This window comes from Strix uralensis, chromosome 7 (genome assembly GCF_047716275.1).
Source record: "Strix uralensis isolate ZFMK-TIS-50842 chromosome 7, bStrUra1, whole genome shotgun sequence".
NCBI lineage: Eukaryota > Metazoa > Chordata > Aves > Strigiformes > Strigidae > Strix > Strix uralensis.
In genome coordinates this window covers 11,865,348-11,884,369 of record NC_133978.1, presented here as the reverse complement: position 1 = coordinate 11,884,369, position 19,022 = coordinate 11,865,348, and the positions used below count along the sequence as shown (strand labels likewise).

The following is a 19,022-nucleotide window of genomic DNA, read 5'->3' as shown; positions in this document are numbered from 1 at the left end:
TCTCTATCCTACCCTGTAAAATTCCCATCCTCAGCTACAGAAATAAGATACAAAATTTAGCCTCCTCTTACTACATAGGAACTTGCCCAGATTTCTCTGAGATGTGTTACCCACTACACTTTCAATGGGAGCTTCTGAGCCAGAGACAATCAACATAAAAAACTGTAAAATTTTGGATTCTTGGCCAGCTTAACTCAACCTTCCTGAACTTGACAATATTGGCCTAGCAATAGGGAAGGCTCTTGTTTTATGCTGTCTGAGATTGAGATGTCACACTACTAGAATAAACTGGCCTAAGCCAGGCCAAGTGGAGGGAAGAAAAGCACTGTTAGGAGGATACTGTTCAAAGGACCACCCAAACGTGTGATAGCATGCCACAGAACAGCAGCTCCCGAGTGGAATCACTGGCACTTCCTGTTTTGATCAACTGATTCAAAAGACGACATGGACTTCTGGTTACTCCACTCCTGGAAAATGCTTTTAGCACACTGACCTGCATTTCCCATTTGTGGTTTGAGCCCGAAGTGGCTCAGCCTGTTTGTTATGGAATTAACTCCTAACAAATAGTTTGCCACCAAGGAAATTCAGTGGCTGCTAACCCAACCTTACAGAGTAATTGCTTCCTAACTGAACGGAGGAGATCTTACGCAGTCTTGATGGTTAATAAGAAAACCATTGCAGGAACACCATCTTGTCACTGGCAGATCTTGTTCTGAAACACTTGGCATGTGTTCATGGCTACTGAACAAGCAAGCTCCATCACATGAGAAGAAATGGTTCTACCACCACTGGTTCGAGAGGAGACAGAAAGCTGACAACTCTACAGGCACTAGAATCTGAAAAGTAGGAAGTTATGCCTAAACTGTCAACTAAAGTTACTGGTTCAGTAGTTGTACATTAGAAGTCTTCAATATTCTTCTAGTTGATGCCTTGCTACAGGCAAGTCAAACTACGGAAGTATTTTACATTTCAATGGGGGGAAGTCATCCAAGTCCAGCTTCCAATACCCCCAAAGAAAACAAAATAATCATACAAACAAAATCTTCATGTTAAATAAAAACGTGATACATAAGACCAGTTGCAGAAAGTAAATAAGCATACATAGCCATACTGACTAGTTGGAATATACTAAGCTGTATTTCTCCAGTTACATCACACTAGAAATGCAAAAGACTTGCCCAAATTCACAGTTGCAATTAAAAGACAGACATTCACTCTACTAAGACGTAAGCAAATTTTATGCTGTCGCAAAAAAGAGTAGAACTAGCAAAAGTACAATGAAGGGCTGCATTACAGGGAGATGCCATATTAAAGAAAGATTAAAATAAACCTTCTTGAGAGCCGTATGATACTCTTATTGAACCTCAACATGGAGGAGATAACCAGATAGATTTAGTCACGATTTCTCTCTGTACACAACCTAGGAACTAACAAATAAGTTATCAGGCAGCACTAGACGGAAACAAAACACACCTTTTGTATATAACAATCATTTAAAACTAAAGAATTCACTTTCACGGGGTTTTGTAGGTGTCAATCATAAATGGGCTCAAAACAACCATTGGAAAACAGGTCAGGCTATGAAATACAATACCACTAATCTCTCACTCAGTAAATACATAAAATGTTTGATCAACACCTAGGACAACGTACTCTGTCCACATCTGGTATTTATAGTTTTTCCCTCTTTTGGCCTTGGTAACCTTAGTTTTTTGTCTTTGTCACCTTGCTATTGAAATTCAAGTATAAAGGTATGGAAACTGGATGTGTAACATACATAGGAACAGAAATGATTAGCAAAAGGACTTGGGTTTGTCTCTGTTAAGCTCCCATCTTGCCATTTTTGTGCTTGTTGACTTACAAGCCCATAATCCTTAGTAAAAACAGGACAAGCTGTGTCAACATAGGGAAATTTTGTGGTGGAGTGGTATTGCTATTTGATTTTTTGTCCTATCAACTATTTACATACAGGGAAAGCAGAAAACAACCTCCTTCCCTCAACTGTTGCTAATACTATGACTACTGAAAAAGATAGTGGACAAGGGAAAAAAGGTAACTTGGGTGCGTGGTTTAGCAGAGGGCGTGTGTTGGGTTTATTCTGTCTTTCCCTTTTTAAAGTAATATTGTATCCAGAGTTTTCAACTCAATTGTATATGCTTATGTCCTTGATACCAGAAAGAGTTTGCCCAGCCATACCAGCAAAATAGTATCACCAAAAAAAGCCCTTTTCTTTTTCCCTCTGTGTAACAGAAGGGCATCCGCCCATTTTTCAGTTCATTTCAATTCAGGAGAGCATCTGAAAGACACTTAAGAAGGAAATACAGATGATATCTGAAAGACATATTTATTAGCATTTACCGGTACTCTATTCAGAGAGCTCACCTATACATGGCATCTCCAAGCACTACCATTCCCTCAAATCTCTTACATGAAAGAAGGGAGATTTTTCATTAATAAAGTTTACAGCACTACTTCTCTAAATACTGCATCAGCTCTAAATGCTTTGGAAGTGGGATCATTAAGAACAGAGGGCAGAGTGATGAAAGAACTGTTTTATGATGACCCTCTACCATTCTAATCCTATAAAACCCTGAGATTTACCCAAACACAGATTATCCTTAACATATCGATTGCTTCTAAATGGCTGATGTGTTTCTATTATCTGTGGCAGACCATCACAAATAGGTCTTAAAGTACACAGTCTTCTATTAGTAGGCACACGCTCCCCAAACACTTAATCTCAATTTTGAAATTTGCCTGTGATTACAAGCCTGAAAATAGAAACTGTTCTTTCTGGTAGACAAAGAGTAATCTTTTAAGACAGTGCCTCATCTGCAGAGTCCTCTACTGATAAACAGTTTAAGAACCGTTATTTATTGTTCAACTGTCTCTCTCATTGGAGGAGAAATGACCTGCTCCCCTCCTCATGGAAAATAAGGGAAGAAATTATTTCTTGGGTCCGTATCAGTGCAAAGTCTGTAATTTCCAGCACTGACTCCAAGTCCCTTACTCCTGAGGAGTACAGAAGTATGCTTAACCTATGCTACCTGTTGCTTTGTTTGCAAGATAGTACAACCAGCCTTTGAATTATCCAGCATCTTTTTAGGAACATGTGATTGAATGAGAAGGAGTAGTGCTTGCCTGTCGTCTTGTCAGGCATAAAACAACAAGGTGAAAGAAGCTATCACATCATCAAGACATACACTCAGTATGTAGACCAGATGACAGTCTTCCTCACCTGAAGTACTGTGAATTGACTACAAATTTTGCACTTGTCAACATGAATTCTAACTTCATAGCTTTGGGAATTTGCTTATGGTGTACAGGAAGTTACTGGTTTTGAGCAGTAAGTCAGCTAAAGATAAAATATGGGTTAGCTGAATTCAATGCTGATCTTTCCCTTGGGGCCGTTTCTCTAAAATTTGACCTCCAAAAGAGGATACATGCTTCTCTGTCAGTCAAATGTATGTTAAGATTCCTTGGCTGATCTTCCTAAGTGAAAAAGGCACAGTCCTGTTGTAAGTAAAGTTTCTATTTTCTTGCAAAGTGGTTCAACATCTGTTTGTAACAGCGGCCGAAATCTGCAAGAAAACATAATCTGAAATGCAAACTTCCTTTGAGAATGGGAGCAGATAATGACTGATGAAACCTGCTAGTGTAAGTCTCTGAAGCTGTCCCACTGTTACAGAGACTCCATTTCTACCTGAATGGGAAAAAGTGAGAAGGGCCAACAGCACCACAGCTCAAAAAACACTGTATGTGGGCATTGCCTCAGGTCCAGCTGAGCAAAACTGGAAGTCTGAAGCTAGATGTAGGAGGGCCAGCACTCATCATCTTTTTTAAACAGATACAATGTTGCAGAAAAGAATTCTGAAATATGTCAGAAATCTGACATTTCAGGGTTATTCTACTTAGACTCTTAGTTACATAAAGGAAAAAAGCAGCAAACTATGAACCAAACACTTTCACTCTGGTGTCTGAGTTTAACTGATATCCCTAATCAGCAAAACACCCCATCACTCATAATCAATAACAGGAATGCCTTTAGGATATCCAGGCAGTGGAATTTGTTATGAAAAAAAACCCGTAATGTTTTATTAATAGCAGTAATAATAAAAAACCAGCATAATAACATTTTGTACCAATCAAACACTGTACCAGAAGCAAGATGCCTAACAGGCATGTCACTTAATTGTGCTATCAGTCCTTTATTTCAACTACAACATTAGTAATAACCATGACCATAGATTGTACCAAATAAATTCGTCTGATATGGTAACTTTTTCCCAATGTATCTTTCTATAACAGATGTCTCCGTACTCGATGCTGTTTTGTCTTTTTTCATAACTAAAACATGGACAGAGAGTAGATCAAACAGCTGTTTCAGTATAGTATTAAAGACTGTCACTAGCATAAAAAAAGAAGGCTCAGAAATTTTTATAAGAAAGATACAGTGGCTGCTTATCATGTGCTTTTTACCCCTGAAATACTTGAAATAAAATTTTGCATGCATTGACCTTACCTCAGAATTCGGAAACTGAATGAAACTGTATTGTACTTCAAGCTTCCTCCAGACTGTTTTCATCTGTACTTCCACTTCATTAGTTCAAAGGTGATATTATGGAAATGCATATTTCTATTAATCTGTAAAACAGGAAGAGAATTTGACTTAAGAAATATCTGAAGAAATTGTACTGACAGTTTATAGTACATAATGTGAATTGCACATTGCAGATACTGGTATCTGGAATTACAGAAGCCATCTGCTATTGTGAACTGCTCCTAGCTAGAAAAAAACCTCTTAAGACTCCTGCATTTCTAATAGTTGTACAGTTGCAGTATACTGAAAAGCCTTTAAAATTAATTTTATTTATAATACATCATTAAACTCTTCACTCATGAACGGTGGTGTCAGGGAAGAAGGGTGTTAAAAATCTCTGTAGAGAGCTTTCCTGTGAAAACAAGCCTTTCTGATCTCCTCCAGTAACTCTTGGATTCACCCGATCTATAGCAGCCAGGTTTGCAAGCCTCCAGATACCAGTTTTCTCCAATTTTTTATTGATTTTATTATTTTTGATCAGGCAGCAGACTAGAGGAAGGACATATTGTTGGTGACACCAATGGAAAAACCAAACAAATAATGCACAAGTCAATCTTATTAAACCCCAGAGAATCTGTAAGACTGCAACTTCACAAGACAAATCCACTGGTGTCACTCCATTAGTTCTAGTACACAAGGAGCTGCAATATACTGAGAAATAATCAATAGGTTTATTGTAGCTGCACACAGACATCATTCCTCCTGGGAAGAAAAATCAAGCCAAGAATTCGGAAAAAAGTACTGACAATAGGGTAGGTTTGATTTTTTGATTGTGTTTTGAACTGGCATACATCCAAGCATTAAAGGAAAGCACAGCGCAGGCTCTTACCCAGCACTCCAACAACTGTGAGCAAGCCTGACTTGTGTCAAGATCCCAAGGTTTTCAGATGTATTGTGGATAGCTAAGTTGGCCTTATAAGCTTTACTACTTAGATTTCATCTTGAGCATAAGCCACCTATTGCCAACTCTCCCCGTTTTATTACAGTGTCACAATTTTTGAATGTTTCTATCATCCGAAACTTTCAAAAAGATCATACAAGGATTTTATCATTTAGAAATCCCAGTCTTACGACTGCAAACATAACCTTGAAAGTAACAAAGGCTCAAACATCAGTAATCTAGCTATACTGTTAAAAAACATACAACCAGTCTTACTGCGTAGAGGTTTAATGACTTTGTTTTGAATGCCAAGGCCAACAGTACTGGGAATAGGGATGTGCAAACCACATACCTGCATGATTTCCACTAGAGGAAGAGTTTCAGTATCCACTTTCTTTCTTTCTCTTTTCCTTTCTAAGCACTATAAAGACCTTTACCATTACAAGAAGGTCAAAATACTTCTGTCCCCATGTCAATTTATAAGCACTGTTCCTCACACACTGAGGTTTAATAGTCTTGGTAATAAATAATAAATTTGTGTAAAATGGTAACCTGAAACCATCCTGAGTATCAGATAGCACCAGTTCTTAAAGACAACTGTCTCCACTGAGCAGACAGGCTGACACTTGACTGTTATTTCTTCCATGGTAAAACCAAAAAAATATTCTTGACATGCAAAAGCGTTTGTGGAGATTGTTTTTGCTTTTTAAAAGTAAGCTTGTAAAGAATCTGAAAAAATATGTCCATCTCTTTCTTTCTATAATCAAGGAACTTGAGTTCATCTTCTGTTGGACTCCAAAAGAAACAACTATAAACAGAAAAAGGTTGGTGTGCTTTCTGATTCTACAACACCTCCAATCCCCCAGTATCTAGTATCTGATTTATACAAAGGCCACTTTGCATTATTTAAAGGAGGCTGCTTTAGAAGTGTAAAGGCATTTCTGAACAATGCTGGTCTTGTTTTGTTTTTAAACTTATGTCCTCTTCGTATTTTTTCCAAACTCCCAAATTGATGAAATCCTTAGTAACTGTTAATTTCTGTAAGCGTTCATTGCATTTCCTGATCCCACTGTCATGTATCAGATATCCAAGCTCTCCTGCCAAAATTATTTTAGTGAACTTCCTGAACTGCACAACTCTAGGTATGTCTACATTAGCATTTTAATTCAAATCAGGACTGCGCTTTTGAAGTCAATCTCCCAAACTACCCTATTTTCCTTGCTTTGCTTTACATTGCAAAGCAGTCTCCAAGCACATGAACCACATTTCTTTTGAATAAAACTAGATCAGAGAATGAGATTCAGGTGTGCATTGTACATGCTCCAGCCACTAACAGGAATTCAGCCACAGAATCAGACGAGGACCAGCTTGAAATAAAACCCTCACAACCTGTATAGTGTGGATGCCAGGTTCTCAGCACCTGACAGATCTGATCCTATTACAGCATATTGCTTGGTAATGTGGACACAGCCTCTTTTTATGACTTACTGTATTTTTGTGTCAGTTCCAAATTCATCTCTCCCTTTTAAAGAAGGGGAACTACAAAACCTCTGTCAGATATGGGACTGAAGTTAATGGCAATTATCCATTTATGCAAGTGACCTCACTGCATTACTATTTCTTCCATTTCTTCATCAGCATGAGATGCTACTTAAGCACATACTTAATTTTATAAAAATCAATTTACTTAAATATTTTATACAGTTGTCCAAAATGCCTAGTTATTAATGGATTAGTTTTTCAAAATGTTTACTGTCATTCTTGATGGCACCTTCAGAAAAGTGTTATCAAGAACAAAATAAAGCTATTGAATAAATCATTCGCACAACTCCACCTTCCCTTTATTAGAATTTGGTCTACTACAATGACTACAAGAAGCAAACAAATTCAAAAGCAGAGAGCTTCACAGTGCTTGTCATTAGTTACATATTAAATCCAGATTTATCTGGGAAGTTTTCTAAGTGTTAAGATTATATTCGGGATCTTCACATACTATTAACTCAGATATATCAATCTAGAAAAAGAAAAACCCGAATTACATTAATACACCTAGTGAACCCAGAGAACTGTAAATTTTCTGCCAGGGAACAGTCAGAACATCTAGGCTGAGCTGATTTAAGCTTCATTCTCTATGTGGGGGGAAAGGCCTACCCTGCTAGCACAGGGCAGGAACCAACAGCCATGAGCCGGACAGACAGACAGGAAGGACTCGCAGTGGCAAAACTCAAGTCAGAGTGACTCACCCTGAGGGGGAAACTGTATTCAGGTTGTGGATTCCTTTTTCTTGTCTTCCCACTTATCTCTAGATCCTGCCTCCGTTCTCAGTAGCTCCAGTTTCTCCAGTTCCAGGTCCACATCCAACTCGTCTCCTCTTTTGAAGCAAAAAAACTTTCCCGGCACTTGACTCTCCCTGCGCTCTGTTCCTCCAATTCTTTCCCCTTTGCCCCAACTGCCTCATCCTTTTTCAGCTCAATTACTTTATTTATCTTAAATTATCTCCTCCTGAAACCATCTTACTACTTGTTACAGTTGAGGAAATATGCCAAATTTGAAAACTGCCCTTTATTTTGGGGGGGGGGGGGGGGGGGGAAGTAACCTTCAGTTCTTCGGTGTGAATTAGAAATTTTACAGTAGAATACACCAGAGCTAGATGAAGTGCATTTCCAATGTAGCTATAAACATCCAGTACCCTGACAAACCTATAGCTGAAAGAGCACTGCAGCTTTTAGCCCAGAAACAGGCAGAAAAGGTTGGCATGTGAGAAATCTGCAATTGCAGGAAGACAGGATGCTCAGAAGGGCTTTACCTTTAAATGAAAGTTGACTCACCACAGTTTTTAGAAACAGAAGAGTGCAAATAGCAAATCTTTGTGCTAGGAGACCTCTCTAACTCAGGTGAGCATTTAAAATGCAAAATTATATGTATTTAAGGAACACAAGTTTGGAAAGTAACTTTAATTAAAGTAACGTAACAGCTAAAGTAATTCAATTGCAATTAAGTACATGATCATACAAGGACTCATTGGTACAAACTATGGGTTAAATACTTCTCCATTCACTCCAGCTTCCAGTTACTTCTTTCCTGCTCTTTTACTTCCTCCAGCCACCAGAGCTTCATTTCTGCAGGGTCAGCTGTTCAGCTAATCATACCTTTAGCCTAATTTATGAAACAGAACTTGTTTTAAAGTTCCTGTAAATTCAGATCATGTCACAGACATAGGCTAGAGTGATAATAAACAGTTAAATCAGGAAAAAACCCCAGGGGCAACAACCTTCATCATCTGAGATTTGGGGTGGGAGTAAAGGGGAGAAGGAGAAAAGCAGGTGGTGATAGCAACATGTCTCTGTATGCAGTGTCAGAGAGTTCAGGCCAGCTGATGGCTCTGTTAACCATAGACGGAGAGGTTTAAGAAGCAGAACTACTCATTTTCAGGTAGACTATAGTCCTAAACAAAAGGCTTTCTGTTAGAAATTTATGCACAAAGAAAATACTCTGCAGGCCCAGGCAGCAGCCTAGAAGATGCTTCAGTTAACAGTCTCATGACTGCCACTAGAAAATTCAGCCAGAGTTGCTGTAAGCTAGAAAGAGTTTGAAAAATAGTGAGTATACTGCTTTTAGAAGTCTATTACAGCTGTGAAATTTGAGTGGAATTTTAAAGGGAAAGCAGCCATACCAAATTTCCAAACCCTACTTCAAAGTTCAGGGGCAAGGATGTGAATTTCTTAAGGAAAACCTTTTCAACAAATTTACATGTGAGAAAAAACCCCACAGCATACTGGAAAAAGCAAACATCAGACTGCCTGTGGCACGTTTGGGGCTTGGTGGTTTTGTCTGTGGAACAGTGAAGGTACATGAGTAAAAACATCTCATTGAACACACAGCCCTTCCAAATTCAATGGGACTGTTATATAAAATAAAATGAAGTGGCTGAACAAGCATATCACTTCCCAGCTTCTGGACACCAAGTTTTCCAGGTAGCAAGATAGAAAATAAGAGCCTAAAATATCGTTCAAGCACATTTATCCAATCCTTGAGGCAAGCTAGTTCAAAATTGTTCAAAAATCACTTAAGTAAAAATATACCTATGTAGAAGCTAATTTTTAAAATTAATTTTATACCTGTGTTCCCTTCAGTTTTAATAAACAATCACCAGGTTATTCTTGCACGGAATTGAAAATGCAAGGAATAATACAATATGCCAGCACCTCATATCATACTGTTCTTCATATCTGTATTACAGTGGTTTGGCCTTTCTATATATTTGGTGAAGACTCTCAAATTAGTTCAGGATACTACTGATCTTTCCACCACTTCCAGGTCATCCTTGAAAATCCTAGATGTTGTTGTCTTTATTGATTACTACATGGATCCTTTATGGCAGGAAAAAATTGTAATCATTTGTGAGGAGGTTTTGTTTAAGTCAGGTATTCCTCCTTTTAGGAAAAATTTCTTCTGAGACAGAATTTTTTATTTATTTCATGAACATTATTAGTTGGAAGCTAACTCAATGGGCTAAGCCTAGCACATTGACAGGTTTTTTTCAGAACAGAGACAGCTGCTCTTCCACGTCCTTAGAGAACTTGTCTACTCGGGAGATATCAGAGGACTTTTCATGTCACATCATTTGGTCCCTTTACATAGGAGGACAGAATCTGTGCCCTAGAACAACCTGAGCTTTTTCTTTTGAGGTCTTACAACCATGCAAGCTCACATAGACAGAAGATGCCCTGAACAGGTAATATCTGAAGGACCAACACACTGCTTCACAGCTAGGCACTCTCCCTGCTCATTACACATTCCTGTTCTCATCACTGAGTTTCACACTGAGATATAAGACAGTGTGTTCTACATGATCAAGTTCCTCAAAAAAAAAAAAAAAAAAAAAAAAAAAATCGCTGCCCCAGGGCATATCTAGAAGTATTAGAACACAAATAAATTCCTGAGTGAGGTGGGACTGTGCAGTACCAGACAGATAGACAGGATGCATTTTCCAGAAGGACATGAATCTGCATAAATCACAATGCACTGTACTCTCCACAGCATCTAGTGACACAAGGAATTCATTACTGGGGCCATGAGAATCCAGACATAAACCTCCTTAAGACCCATAATGAAAGTCTGCTTCGGCAGTAGGGCCAGAAAATTCCACCAGGCTTTTACTTTGTCCTGGCAGATGTTATACTAGAAAGAGGTTAAGCATCCTAATTTCTTAGAGGGTATCCTGAATATTTTATTTTGGCATACCTAGCTACATCATCTGGAGTCATCTGAAGGACTCCACAGCCTGCTGTGCTGTGAGAGCAGGCTCTGTGCTCCCAGTGAAGCCGCATTATTCCTCTCAGTAGTCTTAGATGTTCTTTGTCCAATGAGCCAGTAGAAGCTGAAAAATCAGCTGACTCTCCATACTTTGGGACTAAAAGGAATCTGACAACAGCTCGCTGTTAAAACAAAAGTGTTTATATAGTAGGCCACCCTCAAAGGCAATCCCATCAGCCTGCAGCACTGGTGATGCATCAAAGCCAGACAGTTCATTCAGTGTGGAGAGGTCAAGTCAGAATCTGACTTGCCAAGCTTTGTCAAAAACCAACTGGACTAAAGCTGTGCAGTTCATTCATTCATCATATCCCACAGCTCTCCAAGTATCCAAAACAGTTCTCCAACAAGTACTTCTGCTTTTCAAGTGGCATCTCGAACTCAACTCTTTTACCTCAACTTTGGAGGTACCCAACCCAAAGCTCCTCCATCCACAATGTGAACTTCCTCTCAGGATACTGAAGACAGACTGGCCCTACAATTAACAGTCTCTGCTGCATTTGACATACCTGAAAACACAAGGCTAGTTGTGATACCATGAACTTCACAAGCCTTCCTGAGTTTCAAAATTTTACAAAAAAATACCTAGGCTCCATGCTGTTTAGCCGTCAGGCAAATTTCATAGTCAGCTTTCCCAGCATGCTTCAGACCCTTGCTGGGGCCTACTCACCACCTGGCTAATAGGCTGCCTTGCGTGGATGGAAGCAACAGTAAAATTTGATCACTTGGCACACAGACCCAGAGGCGCGCATTCTTATCATAATGCCTATCCTGGGAATGTTGCCCAGACTTCAATTTCTCTCTGACAAAAGAGCCAATGAAATCTGGCTTCTGCCTGTGCTGCAGGACATATTAGACCATATTTTGATAGGTGATCCCCTTCTCCCTCTCCCTAAGATTCCTACAAAAGGTCAAGTATTTCTTCAATTTGTCTTTTTGCAAAGTAACTCAAATGGTGAGAAACATCTTCAGGAACCCTTTGATTTATAAAAGAAAAGAAAAAAAGTTCTGTCAAAACTTTAAAATCCCATGGTCTTGGGCACTATCAAAATACTATAGAGCAAACAAGATCCCCAAACTGCACTAGTGGTTTATTCACATTGAATTATAACTCCACATGCATGTGCAGGATTAATGTTTGGTTTCTTTCATTTTTAAATTGAACAATACTGTGGTGGGTTGACCCTGGCTGGACACTAGGCATCCACCAAAGTCACTCTATCACTCACCTCCTCAACTGGACAGGGGAGAGAAAATGTAACAAAAGGCTGGCAGGTTGAGATAAGGACATGGAGAGATCATTCACCAATTACCGTCACAGGCAAAACAGACTCAACTTGGGGAAATTAGTTTAATTCATTACCAATCAAATCAGAGTAGGATAATGAGAAATAAAACTGCATCTTAAAAACACCTTCCCCCCACCCCTCCGTTCTTCCCGGGCTCAACTTCACTCCTGATTTCTCCACCTCCTCCCCCACAGCAGCACAGGGGGACAGGGGATGGAGGTTTCGGTCAGTTCATCACACACTGTCTCTGCTGCTCCTTCCTCCTCAGGGAGAGGACTCCTCACACTCTTCCCCTGCTCCAGCATGGGGTCCCTCCCATAGGAGACAGTATTCCACAAACTTCTCCGATGTGAGTCCTTCCCACGGGCTGAAGTTCTTCACAAACTGCTCCAGCGTGGGTCCCCCACAGGGTCACAAGTCCTGCAGTGAACCTGCTCCAGCATGGGCTCCTCTCTCCATGGGGCCACAGGTCCTGCCAGGAGCCTGCTCCAGCGTGGGCTTCCCACGGGGTCACAGCCTCCTTTGGGCATCCCCCTGCTCCAGTGTGGGGTCCTCCACAGGCTGCAGGAGGAGATCTGTTCCCCTGTGGACCTCCCTGGGTGCAGGGCACAGCTGCCTCACCATGGGCTGTGCCATGGGCTGCAGGGGAATCTCTGTTCCAGCACCTGGAGCACCTCCAGCCCTCTTTCTTCACTGATCTTGGTGTCTGCAGAGTTGTTTCTCTCACATATTCTCACTCTTCTTTTTGGCTGAAGTTGCCAGTGTGCATTTTTTTTCCCCTTCTTGAATATGTTATCCCAGAGGCGCTACCACTGTCGCTGATGGGCTCGGCCTGGGCCAGCGGCAGGTCCCTCTTGGAACTGGCTGGCATTGGCTCTGTCAGACGTGGGGGAAGCTTCTAGTACCTTCTCACAGAAGCCACCCCTGTAGCCCCCCCCCCCCCCCCCCCCCCCCCGTACCAAAACCTTGCCACGCAAACCCAATACACACAGCCACGCAGAATTGTATTAAACACAGCTTGTGGGGTTGGTAACTTCTGACAAGGAACACAGGTGACAGGGACAGACAGTTGGGAATGAGAAAACTTTTCCAAGGAGATCACTGCCTTCTGCAAACCGCTAAGTCACAGCCATCATCTCAACAGCTCTGAACATATGGAAGCATGACAGCATCTTTAAGGAAATCAGGAGACACCTCAGACAGCCCCTCCTCCCCAAATGGTTAACGGCCTTCACCATGAGCAGACTTATCAGATACATGAGTTTTCCTACAGAAAATGATGTGGGCTATACTCTAACATTCAAGAGATAAAGTAACACTCCCAGGGGAACCAATGCAACACTTGCTGGGGCTTACTTTTTCATTCAGATATGAGAATACAAACATACCTAGACATTTTTGGCAGTTTAAACAGACTTTAAGTACTAAGAGTCCTTACAATTAAGATTCTTCTAAAAATCATAAAAACACTTCTTTATTAGCTCAAAAGTGTTCTTCCCCAAAAGCAAAACAAACACCTAAGTCTCGGTCTTTCACAACAGAACACTCAAAGTATGAATGCTTTCCCCCATTGGATCTGACAGACAGAAAAGAGTTGAAGGTCAGTCATCATGCATTTTAGTTGTCAGTGATGAGAACTATTTAAAAAGAATATGGAAACCTTAAGGTCCAGAAGTTAGCAGCTGGCACAGAGTTGAACATCTTTTTTTCCTCTGGAGCTATAAAAATGCACATATTCTATTAAATGGCCTGTACTGAAATCAAAATCCTATTGGCATTAGAGGCACAAAAGCACAGAATTCTTGCCTTGCTCAATAAAATCTGTTTAAGTTCTGCTAAAACATATAAACCTTAAAATTTGCATTTGTTTCCACCATTGTAAAATAAAATGAAAGAATCAGTCAACTATCATTAAACCTTGAAATTGGCAGTGACTACAAGAGCAAGGGAAGTACATTTAGATGAAATTCATGCAGTGTGCAACGTACCAAGAACATAGAGAAGAGTGTTTGTATTTATACACTAAACCCAAAATTTAGGCTCCTATTGATGTAATCCCTAGTGATAAAAAACCACAGTGCATACTTTATTTTCTGTAACTGATTAGTCATACTTTAATCAACACTAGAATTTTATTAAAATGTATTGCAAAGTGTTTTCCTTCAGACTAGTTATGACTTCTCAATATTGCTTTGGGAAAAGCTGACTACAATAAGGATGCTCAAATTGGAAGCAGATGGGGTGGCTTAGAATGCTGCAAAAGATCTGTGTATCCTTTGGAGATTCCAGCTGTTGACAATCATCTACATAAGGATATATAAATATAAATATATAAAAGTTTGGTTCCCAATAGGCCCATCCATGCTCCCCAGGATACAACCTCATTTCTGTGAAATAGTGATAGGACTTTTGGAGAATAACCAAACTCCCTCCGAAAATCTATAGAGGAGACAACCAAGCACAGCATCCTTTTGTGGACAACAGCTTTTAGCTAAAGATAAAAGACATTACATCCAGTCTCCTGCTCTCTTTAAAGTCACCAACTATACAATACTGTATAATAAAACAAAAAGAAAGGCATATAAAAATATTTCAAATTATTCTAAACGACTTCAGAATCCATTTGGTCCAAGTGTAGTATCTAAAATGTAGGTACTTCTGTGGTCTATACATTAGATCCTTTTGGATAAAACCAGAAAGTCATAATCCAATACTCTTCTAATGCACAATGTTCCACATAGTTACCTAAAGCGATGTGCTGGCTTTCTGCAATTAACTGATGTTACAGAAACAACTGTAAGTCTTTGGCAGAGAAGATACAGAACTAAAAGTTTTACCATTTTTTCATAATTCACTGGTACAAAAAACCCCTCTTCTATATATAAGGGAAAGTGAAAAAGTGCTTTATAATCCAGAAAACCATATGAAATTACCTTGGTAGCGTTTGATTCTATCTGATCTCAAGTGGACTGAACTTTCCTTCATCTGTTTAAAAAAACGTGGTAGTACTCTTCCTGATACAGTAAGACTGATTTGTTATTCAGACAACCCCAGACAAGTCCCATCCCCAGAAAACACAAGCTGTCTTTTTTTGCAAAAGAGGTCACACATTTAAAAAGAAATAAACAACGAAAGAGAAAGCTATAATAAAAGGCTTCTGATTCCACAATTAAGCAGCTTGCACTAGGGACTTCTTCCTGCATACTTGGTCCCTGAAATGTCTTCAAGCATTGTTATTTCAGGAAAAATCAATTAGGGAAGTAGAAGAAAAATCCCAAGTAATAAAACAAACTGGATATTGCTAAAGTATCCTTTTACTCATTAGGATCTTAAAAGGTATGACATAAAAAGAATTCCATCTTTACCACTTGCATGATGATACCAAACTCGATTTGCTAGTCTAAACTCAGGCCACCATGGCCTCAACTTCTGCTGCATCCAAGGTGAACAGGTTAGAGTAAGGCAATGCTGCATCATGTAGGAAGTAATGTACATGGGTAATTCAGTGTAGAGACTAAACTGCTCAAAAATCTTCAGCTGTTTATTTCAGCTCTTAAGTCTAACAATTATACATTCAGAACACTCAAATGTTATACTGCCTGTATAACAGGCCTTTGGCCACCAAATCACGGACCCTTTCAAGTTGACCTAAGATTTCTAATGACAAATTTGTGAAAAAAATACTACATACAGATTAGACCTGAAGGGCACAGACAAACAGACAAACACAGGGCAGGAAAACACAACACCAAATTCTATCTAATCTGGCCTCTTGCATATCCTACCCCTTTATATATTTCAGAAGTAACGGTAAAGAATTCTTGTTCATCTCATCTCAAATTCTCTTCTCCAAATGCACAGGACTACTGTGCCCTCAGCAAGGATCTGAAAGAAAACTAAACAACCATTTTCTTTTTTTTTTTTTTTTTTTTTTTTTTGAAAACCCACAATGAGAAGAAATTGTGGTAAATACTGGTGACAGGCCACTTCGAACTATATAGATCTCTTCTGGTTAACTGCCTGGGAACAGGTTCATTTTATATAGCAAAACCACCTTCTGTGAACAGCTACTGTAAAAGACGGCCTGTATCCTGTAAAAAAGGACTCTAAAAAGAATGGCTAAATTAAATCCATAGCTTTTTCAGCCAGAAAGAGGTTTTTGTGAACAAAGCTCTACAGGCACCAGAGGTGTGCTATCACCCAAGCTAAAAAGCACCTATTTGCTTAAGCCTGCTGAGAACTCCGACACACTCTGTATTCTGCACTTACCTTTAACCACTCCAACAATGCTAACACATGTGAACAAACCAAACTGGCAGATGCTTTCCTTCAGACATTTTAATATACTAATACAGAGTTAAAGCATCATCCTACAAAGTTGTGGATGAAGAGTGTTCCAAGAGAGACCTGATGAGTACAAATGATGATTCTCTGCTGCACTTGCTAACGACATGTCACTTTACAGAGATGAGCGCAAGGCTCATGAAAGAAGAAGCAAAAGGGAGAAGGCAGGCATAAATTGGTTTTTAGCCAATTAAGCATACTTGGGGTGGGAGAAGACTCCTGAAATATGACCACGTTTTAATACATGCTTTATAGCAAAATACACTCCAAATTCGAAGTTATTTTATTCTTGAGAGGTAGAAGAAATAGGTGTTCCAGAGTGGCATAATGAATAATATAAAAGCTTTTCCACCAACACTGAGACTGACCATCAGGGAAATATGCACATTTGTGATAGTTACATTGTTCAATAACGTTTTGGAAAATTTTATGTTTATTTTAGTTCTGGAAAGCTCTCCCTACTGCAGGGAACTTAAGATACTTGACATTGTTGCTTTAATGTGACTTTTAACAGAAAAGGGGGAAAAAACCAACCCCAAAACCCTCTGACACTAGCCACTTTTTCTATTTAGTGAAGGCACAAGAGCCAGCAGCTGACATTTGAATCTCATCTAAATTCAAACAGGAAATACACTTTAAAAAGTTATCAGTTACAGACTGATTCACCCATGACTGCAGTGGATTCTCCATTTTGAGAAGACTGCTAAAGGCATACTGAATATATTACAGTTACATGCATTTATTGCACACTGGGGTAGACATTTATGTGGGTTTCCTTTTGCCCTAAAGTCTGTGAACAGAGAACAATCTCAGGTAAAATTCCTCCAACCTGAAAACAACACATGCCTCTGCTCAGACTAACCCAGCAGAGCTCCCCATGTACAGGACCACTCTGAATTTAGCGGAGATAAATTTCCATTATACGGAGCATGGACCATCACAGGAAGATCTTTTCTCTTTCCACACTGTCCCATTTGTTGCTAATAATATTTAAACTTTAAAGAAAATATTTGAAAAAAAGATGGAAGTAGAGCTATTTTAGATGTATACATTATTACACCCTGTAACATATAATCTTTTAACAAAAAGCTAAAATGAATTTTACAGGTACACTTTAAATTATTAATTACCTTAAGTGACTGCTGTTCCATTATTATTTTCTGGGATATTCAAGAGAAAGGAAAACAGAGCATCTTTGCGTGTTCCCTTAACATAGGTATTTCATTTTCTACCCAAGTGAATAAAACTCTTATTTTAACCAAGGAAAAATGCAAAAAGGAGTTCAAATATACAGGTAACCTCTGTCTCTCTCTACACTGAAAATCATCTGGAGTCTATTAAACTGTCAAGCAAGTACCAGGGCTAATAGAGAAATAAAAGAGCCAGAAAAATGTTTAACATTGGTAGCTTCTTTATAGGCTAAGCCAGAGCTCCATACGAACCTTAGCTGATATAACACTTCAGATGCATGACATCTATTTTATAAAAGTATACAAGGCAAAACTGCAGCTAAATATTTTTACCTGCCATCCTAGTCTATAGAGCAGCTGCCTCCTCCTCCTCCTCAGCAATTTATAGAACTACTTATAAAATAGCAATCAATACTGTGAAATTTAGGGAAGGGCAACAAAGACTCTATATAAGGTTGTCAGACTATCTTATTTTATAATGTTTCTTCATTTTAATCTTCTATAACAAGCATACAGACTATATATAGCACTATTCAAAAATTCATCAAGAAAAAGGCCCAACTGCAGAGGAATACCTCTTGGGCTCTAAAGAAATTCAGCCTCATCTAGGTGTACGCTCAAGTGACAAACTTGCATGGGACTTACAAATCTCACCAACGGGAGCATTCCTTGGAATACTTTCATAGTTTAAATAGATAATAACAATGCAACTGAAGCGTCAATCTTCAGGTATGCCTTTTGAGCCTAACATCATTCCCACCGAACCAGAAAGCCATAGAATTTCCTTACTCCTTGCAGAAACAAATTTCAGCCCACTGACTTACTGGAACTTCAGCATTCCCTATTTGACAAGAACGCAACACACTTGTGAGTGCTGATAGATTTCAACACTGGATAGTTTCCAAGAGTATTCATTGAAAATAGTAAAGAATCCCAGTTCAGGATAGCAGCTTCCTTCCTTATTCAGGTGAAGAAAGGTGAAAGGCTGTCCAAGAGCAAATGGAAAGTAAACAACAGAAAAAAAGTCAGTTTTTCCTGAAGCGTTTTATAAAGGATTGGTTATTTACATTTTGCCTCTGTCTTCTTTTTACAGCAAGGTGTATCAATTAAAACTCCTATACCATATAATTAAAAAAGATTATAAAAGGAAGATATATATAGACACTATCACGACTACTTTTGCTTGTTCAAATCTGAAATGCAACTGTTGGAATAAACAACTGTGGGAAAAATGTACAGGTTATGAATTTAAAATTTGTAAGATTACACATCTTCCAAAGACAAGAAGGAACAAGTTCAATATTCCAATGTTTTTAAAATGTAAAAAACATGAAGAAATGTTATTTATGTAGCCCCTTCCTTATAAACCACAGAATGTTAGGAAGGACCAAACAACCTTCCACCTT

The 19,022-nt window shown here is 39.0% G+C and overlaps 1 protein-coding gene across 6 annotated transcripts in view; it reads right to left on the bottom strand.

Annotated features, from left to right (window-relative positions):
* The window catches only part of BMPR1A (bone morphogenetic protein receptor type 1A), an 83,818-nt gene that overhangs the window by 39,392 nt on the left and 25,404 nt on the right, over positions 1 to 19,022 (bottom strand). For 5 of the 6 annotated variants that reach the window (XM_074874445.1, XM_074874440.1, XM_074874444.1 and 2 more), the window contains exon 2: positions 4,523 to 4,644. The gene's annotated coding sequence lies outside the window, so the exon portion shown is untranslated. Of the gene's footprint in view, positions 1 to 4,522; positions 4,645 to 7,723; positions 7,786 to 19,022 lie in introns of those variants that run through there. The other variant, XM_074874443.1, reaches the window with a different exon arrangement.